The sequence below is a fragment of the Elaeis guineensis genome, chromosome 6 (assembly GCF_000442705.2).
Source record: "Elaeis guineensis isolate ETL-2024a chromosome 6, EG11, whole genome shotgun sequence".
Classification (NCBI taxonomy): domain Eukaryota; kingdom Viridiplantae; phylum Streptophyta; class Magnoliopsida; order Arecales; family Arecaceae; genus Elaeis; species Elaeis guineensis.
The window spans coordinates 77,337,442-77,344,368 of NC_025998.2; the positions used below are offsets into that span (position 1 = coordinate 77,337,442).

Genomic DNA, 6,927 nt, shown 5'->3' on the forward strand with positions numbered 1-6,927 from the left:
CACATCACCTTTCAATTTACATGATCTATCATGTATTTTTAGCGCACTTGCAGAATTGTTACCACCTATTTTTGCACCTGCTTGATCTACAGGAAAGATACAACATAAACCCATGATTTCCAGTTTCTTGAAACTTCTAGCGGCTGAGATCACAACCGAGTTTTAGTTCATACTTGTAAAGTTCGCCATCTCGGTAATCTGTACCTTATCATGCTGGTGCAATGCCGATACACTTGGTATGTGGGTCAGTTCGACGTCCCAAGACTCGGCATGGCCCTCGTACCAAGTCTTAGTTCGGCACCTATATGGCACGGTACACCCAATACGGGGCAATATGTACCAGCATGATGAACCATGGTTTATACACGTTTTATGATATGTAGATCACACCTCTATGTACATCTAGTGCATGTATCATGGTCCACAATTTGGATTCTCAATTTCCATCCATAACACAACTAAAACCATTTGATTTCATTTTCCAAAGCCATTTAACAAAATTATGGATCATGACAAAATGAAGATTCTCAAATTTGAATAGCCTGTTTTGTAATTTGAATTGACATAATTAACATTCAATTTACCTCAAATGGATTCTAGCCCAATCACTGTGTACCAAGATTTGTCGTAACCATTAGTACCATATCATACTAAGCATACCTCACCGTACCGGTATCATGGTACTGTACCGTATCAACACTCCATATGCTAAACCTTACTATATCATATTGTGTACCGATATTGTAATAGGATGGTACCAATCTGGGGTCCAGTACACCGAGACGGTGAACCTTATGTGTACACACATGTGAGAACGAGGACAAAAGAATAGCTCTTTCCTCGGTCTACCTATTTTTCATAAGATGGGCCTGCTTCTCTATGCATCCTTCGATTCATGTCATTAGTTAATATGTAGCCTATATGCCTATGAGATTACCAAGACTTCCATTGCTCTTCATTATCAGTCCCTCAAATTCCAAATTTACATCAAGAGTGTATCTTGCAAAATTGTAATGACTACATTGGCTGCAAAGGGCTTGAAATCATGAACTGTTGCCACTATAAGTTGCACAAGGCCCAATAAATTGAAGCTTCTAAACCCAAGGATAAGTGTTCCCCAATGCAACAAATTGACAAAATTACATGGAGTCTCATTGTTTACTTTGTTATTATGGTAGATATTTGGAGCTTCTAAACTGAAGGATATAGTTTCTCCCAGTGCAGCAAATTAATGGAACTATGCAGAGTCTCGCTGTTTATTTCCTTATTACTAGCACCTAGCACACGCATCACACAAGCCTATTCAAGAGAAAGAGGAAAGAAAAGAAAGGAAGAGGAAGGCGGAATGGGTGCAGAAGGGTGAGTGTAGTTGAAGCATGGCAGGCCCCACACTATAAACTGAGTTTTAAGTTTCCAGTTACTGGAATAGTTTTGAATAGGAAACTGGAGTTTTAGGGAGATTGGGATCCACACTCTGAACAGGCTTGGTATCGAAAAAATCTTGGCTATTTGGGTGTTTAAGAGTCCTAGATTTACCATGATATAGTTCCCATGTGACAGGTTGTATGGAGTTCCATAATTGCAAACTACTCACCGAACAAATACTGGCTAAACAACTACTTTTCTCCTTTCCATGCACCTCTTTCCATGTCTTCTTTCTGTCCTTCCTGCTAGTTTCCTAAAGATGCTTGATCATCAATCTCTTCTTGTTTTTATGCAGACAAATTCCCCAGTTTATATTCCTTTTTCCATTTTATCTCGTTAATAATGAAAACAAAGGTGATTGGGAGCATCCAGCATACGACCTTCTGATGACCCTTAAGCACTCGATGGCACAAATTCCAGTACTCCCTGTATTCTCAATCAACAATATATATCACATCACTCCCTTAAACTCCCAATATGTTCGTTCTTTCAACAGCTCAAGAATATTCTTCTTTCTTCACCAAGACTTCTGTACATGCTCCTTCCACCATCCAACTAAGCCAAAAATAAAGGTGCAAGTGCATATCAGCAAAGGAACGAAGGGAAAAGATGCTAGAAAAGGATGCAAAGATGCCAAAATTTTAGAATGGAAAGAATGGAAAAAAAAAACAATAAAGACCGGAAAGAAATGAGAAGATCAAGTGCAAGGGAGCAGTTGGACATGTTGGGTTCCGGTGACACAGCGGAAGGGTTAGGTGTTTAAAATTTTCATTCAAAACACCCAATGCACGGAAGCCCTAATGCCCTAAAACTCTTGACTATAAAAATCAAAGCATAATAAATATAAATTAGGATAAGAAGAATACCTGTAGCGCTAATCTCAACTTCCAGAAGACGTCCAAATGTCCGCCCTCCAATGGTGATCCACACGGAAATTGAACCAAAGACAGCGCTCCTCCTTCACCTTGCTTCAAGAGTTCTAGCTCCTAGAACTCGACTAGCCTCGTACCGGTCAAGTTTCTTCAAGAACCTAACCTCACCCTCTTAGAACCTCTTCTGGACTTCTGATTCTCCTTCTTTAGGACCCTTACAACCCTTGTTAGGACCAGATAAGGCTTTGTCTTAAATCCCAAAGCCTTATCCTAAAACTAAGATAGGTTGTAAGAAAGAAAGGAGAGCAACAGGAGAGAAATTGGAAACCCCTCTTAGATTCATCGGATACCCAGCGCCCCGACCTATTTATAGCCACCAGAGGGATGCCAAAAGAGAGGGGCATGCCTTATCCAAAAGGCATATCTGATCTGATTATCAGAGATAAAAGTTCCTTCAAGTAGAAGGACTCTTATCCATGATACGTCGATCAGTACCCTGGTCTGCACGCGTGCAACCAAAGAAGGGATGTTTTCACGTCCCTTCTCAAATCAGAAAAATCCTCAAAAATCCACATGGATTGGGGATTCAATCTAGATTCTAGAAAATCAAAAATGGTGATAAAATTCTCACGAAAAGATGCTATCTTCGCACCTCTTCACGCGAGTGCTGATCACCACACGTGCAGGCATCAGGACCAACTTATGGCATCCATTTGGCATCCAGATAAGTCTGAAAAAATTCCAGAAAAATTATCAAAAATATCTTATCAAATGTAGAACATTATCACAAAAAATCGTTCCAATCTGAAAGCATTTAATAGGGAGGACTCTCCAAATCACGGAGAGACGCGATGCTTCTGCACGCGCGCGAGACATCCTTCTTTTTCCGATGTTTTTCTCTTCCTCAAAAATTTCAGAAAAAATATATCTCATGCTTTGAGATGTGTACCAGAGGATGGAAGGTGATATGAGCCACCACACATATTTTAATCTCATAAAAAATAATATTTTTTCTTCTGCCCACGCCAACACTTGTACGCAAAACCTGTTTTGCACCAAGAGTCCACCACAACTTGGACTCTTCATAATTGGTATTAATATGGGATGTGGTGCCCCAATTTGGGCTGCTTCCAGGTGACATGATCTGACCCAAATATCTACCAAATAGGGCTAGCTAATTAGTAAGGGATGGGACCAAATTGATCTCCAAAAGAGCAAGGATTTCCACACGTGCTAGCATGCTTACTAGAATCCTGATTGAATCCAAAATTCCAATCAACCTTTTTCAAAAGGGTCCTTGGCCAATTTCCATATGTGTGACCCATTGGGTTCCACATCTAACCGGCAGTAGATCCGGATATAAATTGACCAAATTTGATTAGATTTCAATATAATCGATTTAGGTCCAATCGAGCTAATCCCAGTTCAACAATTAGAATCCTTTCTAATTGACGATCGAATTAAACTCTTTAATTCGATCAAAAACCTACAAATCAAGATTGACATCTAGCAATGTATCATGACTACCCAAAAGATGTGGAATTTGATGGAAATACCAAATCTACCCTTCAGTGGCAAATTACCGTGCAATTTAATCTTTCGATCATCCTTGCACCCTGAATATGTTCATGAGTATGGAATCATGTCAAACTCAAACATATATTCATATCGATTCTTAATTAACCAATGATGACTCCAATGAAGAAGCATTAGAAACTCTTTCTAATCTCCTTCCTGCTTTTGGCCAAAAGACTTTTCTCAAGTCATCTATGATTGAGAATACATAGGATGCGATCTCCTCTTATTAGGAGTGATTGATTCCATGTTGACCTACTCACAACCTCCATACACACTCCACCATATCCAGAACACCCCGTACATATCTTAATGCCATGCCTGGGTATGAACCAAAATATGGATTCATGTGCACAAGATTCCATGGTGGTCTCAGATCTAAGGATCACTTGCACAACTCCCACTTAGAGAACCATCTTTAACATGCAAATAAGGCTTCCATAAGATGTTCTCTTTCATCGAGTCAATTCAGTGGACTCATTTCTCAAATGAGCACCCACATCCTTGTATTAGTGTCTCACACAAGTGGCTAGTGAGATCTGTCATCCTCTCCATTTAGCATACATAGGATGTACCAGTCTATCCGGAACATTGATCTCCGACTCAATGCTCCTACGATCAAGAATTTAATATTAGGATTTTAGAATTTTAGGTCTCACTAGCATTACCAATTCATGTCTCCTAAAATCATTATCCTAATCTTTGCAATCATTATCCTAATCTTTGGGGTTCATCATAATCTTAGACATAATAAGTTGCAGCTAATATGATGAATCAATACCTCAAATAATAATAAATGTCATTTCATGAGTTGGAAAATTGTTAAGAAAGTTCCATCGCAACACACTTGCGATTGGCTTAAAGAGTACTTTTCTTTCAATCTCCCACTTGCACTAAAGCCAATCGCCTTTGAATCTCATACAATCAAGATGGCGATCATATAGCTGCTGTGGTATAGCTTTAGTAAATGGGTCTACTATATTGTTCTTTCTGTCTACTCGTTTAAAGATAACATCTTGTCTCTAACGAGATGAAAATGTCTGAGGATGTACTTAGATCTATAATGAGACCTAAGTTTCTTATCTTGAATAACGGCTCCAATGTTATTACTCTAGAGTGACACCGGTCCTTCAATCTTAGGAACGACTCTTAAATCCATGATGAGTTTCTTCATCCAGACAGCTTCCTTAATGACTTCACTAGCAGCAACATACTCTGGCTCAGTAGTTGAGTCAGCTACTATCTGCTGTTTGGAACTCTTCCAACTTACTGCCCCATCAATTAGGATAAACACATATCCTGATATTGACTTGCTATCATCTACTTTCCAATGATCCTTCCTTAGATCAGCCTAAAATCTACTAGCTATACCCAAAGCATAAGCTACATCAGGCTTGGTACATAGCATGGCATACATAATTGATCCCACAGCCGAAGCATAAGGGATTTCATTCATCCTTTTCCTCTCTTCTGGTGTCTTAAGACACATTTTCTTAAAAAGACGTATACCATAACTTACAGACAAGTAACCTTTCTTACTTGCCTCCATATTAAATCTCTTTAATATGAGGTCTATGTACCGTGACTGGGATAAGCCTAACATCCTTTTAGATCTATCTCTATAGATCTTTATACCCAGTATATGAGATGCTTCATCCAAGTCTTTCATGAAAAACTTATTCGATAGCTAAGTTTTGACCAATTGCATCATTGGGATATCATTCCCAATGAGCAATATGTCACCAACATACAAAATCAAGAAGATAATAACACTCCCATTTATCTTCTTATATACACATGGTTCATCCGTATTTTTGATAAAACCAAACTCTTTGACTATCATATCAAATCGGATGTTCCAGCTCGAAATCTGCTTCGATCCATAGATGGATCTCATTAGCTTGCATACTTGATTTGCTCTCCTACTTGAGACAAATCCCTCTGACTGAGTCAATAGACCTCTTCCTCTATATTACTATTAAGAAAAACGATCTTGACATCCATCTGCCAGATTTCATTATCGTAGTATGCTGCTATTACAAGCAAAATCCGGACGGACTTGAACATAGCCACAGGTGAGAAGGTTTCATCATAGTCAATTTCTTACCTTTGACTGAAACCCTTCGCCATTAATCTAGCTTTGTAGGTTTCTACTTGGCCATCTACTCTGATCTTCCTTTTGAAGACCCACTTGCACCGTATACTGGGGTCACACCCTCAGGTGCATCAACCAAGGTCTACACTTGGTTGGTATTCATCAAGTCCATCTCAGATTTCATAGCTTCCAGCTATCTGTCTGAGTCCTTACTCATGACAGCTTCCGAATAAGTCAGTGGATCAACATCCTGAATGATGTTGATAGAATTGTTATTCTCAATGACAAAATTATATCTCAAAGATGCTTGACGCACTCTATCTGACCTTCGGAGAGGTGTGTATTGTGGATGACCTCATCCTTGGGTACTTTTGATTGAGGATCTTTTGTGGTCCAACCACTGGTATTTCTGAATCGATTTGTAGATCATGAACTTTCATAAGTTCAATATTCCTCCCACTGTCCTTCTTGGATAAATTCATGTTTCAAAAAAGTAGCGTGCCTACTAACAAACACCTTTTGTTCAGTAAGGTGGTAGAAATAATATCCATTAATTTTCTTAAGATACTCTACAAACCTACACTTATCTGATCTAGCACTAAACTTATATCCAAAAAATATTTTTGACATAAGTAGGACAGCCCTAAGTCTTAAGATATTTAAGATTAGGCTTCCTTCCATTCCATATCTCATATGGAGTGCTTGTAACAGACTTTGAAGGCATTCTGTTTAATATATATGTGGCAGTCTCTAGGGCATTATCCCTAGAAAGATATTGACAGATCAATGAAGCATATCATGGACCGCATCATATCCATCACAGTACAATTTCTCCTTTTGCTACACCATTTAACTGAGGCGTATTGGGAGGAATCCATTCAGAGAGAATACCTTTACTTTTAAGATGATCAAGAAATTCAATAGATAAATATTCTTCTCCTCGATCAGATCGAAGAAGCT

At 38.8% G+C, this 6,927-nt stretch overlaps 1 protein-coding gene across 5 annotated transcripts in view; it reads right to left on the bottom strand.

Moving 5' to 3' along the window:
• LOC105036145 (5'-3' exoribonuclease 4) overlaps positions 1-6,927 on the bottom strand; it is a 51,950-nt gene that overhangs the window by 20,135 nt on the left and 24,888 nt on the right. The gene's annotated exons all lie outside the window — the stretch shown is intronic.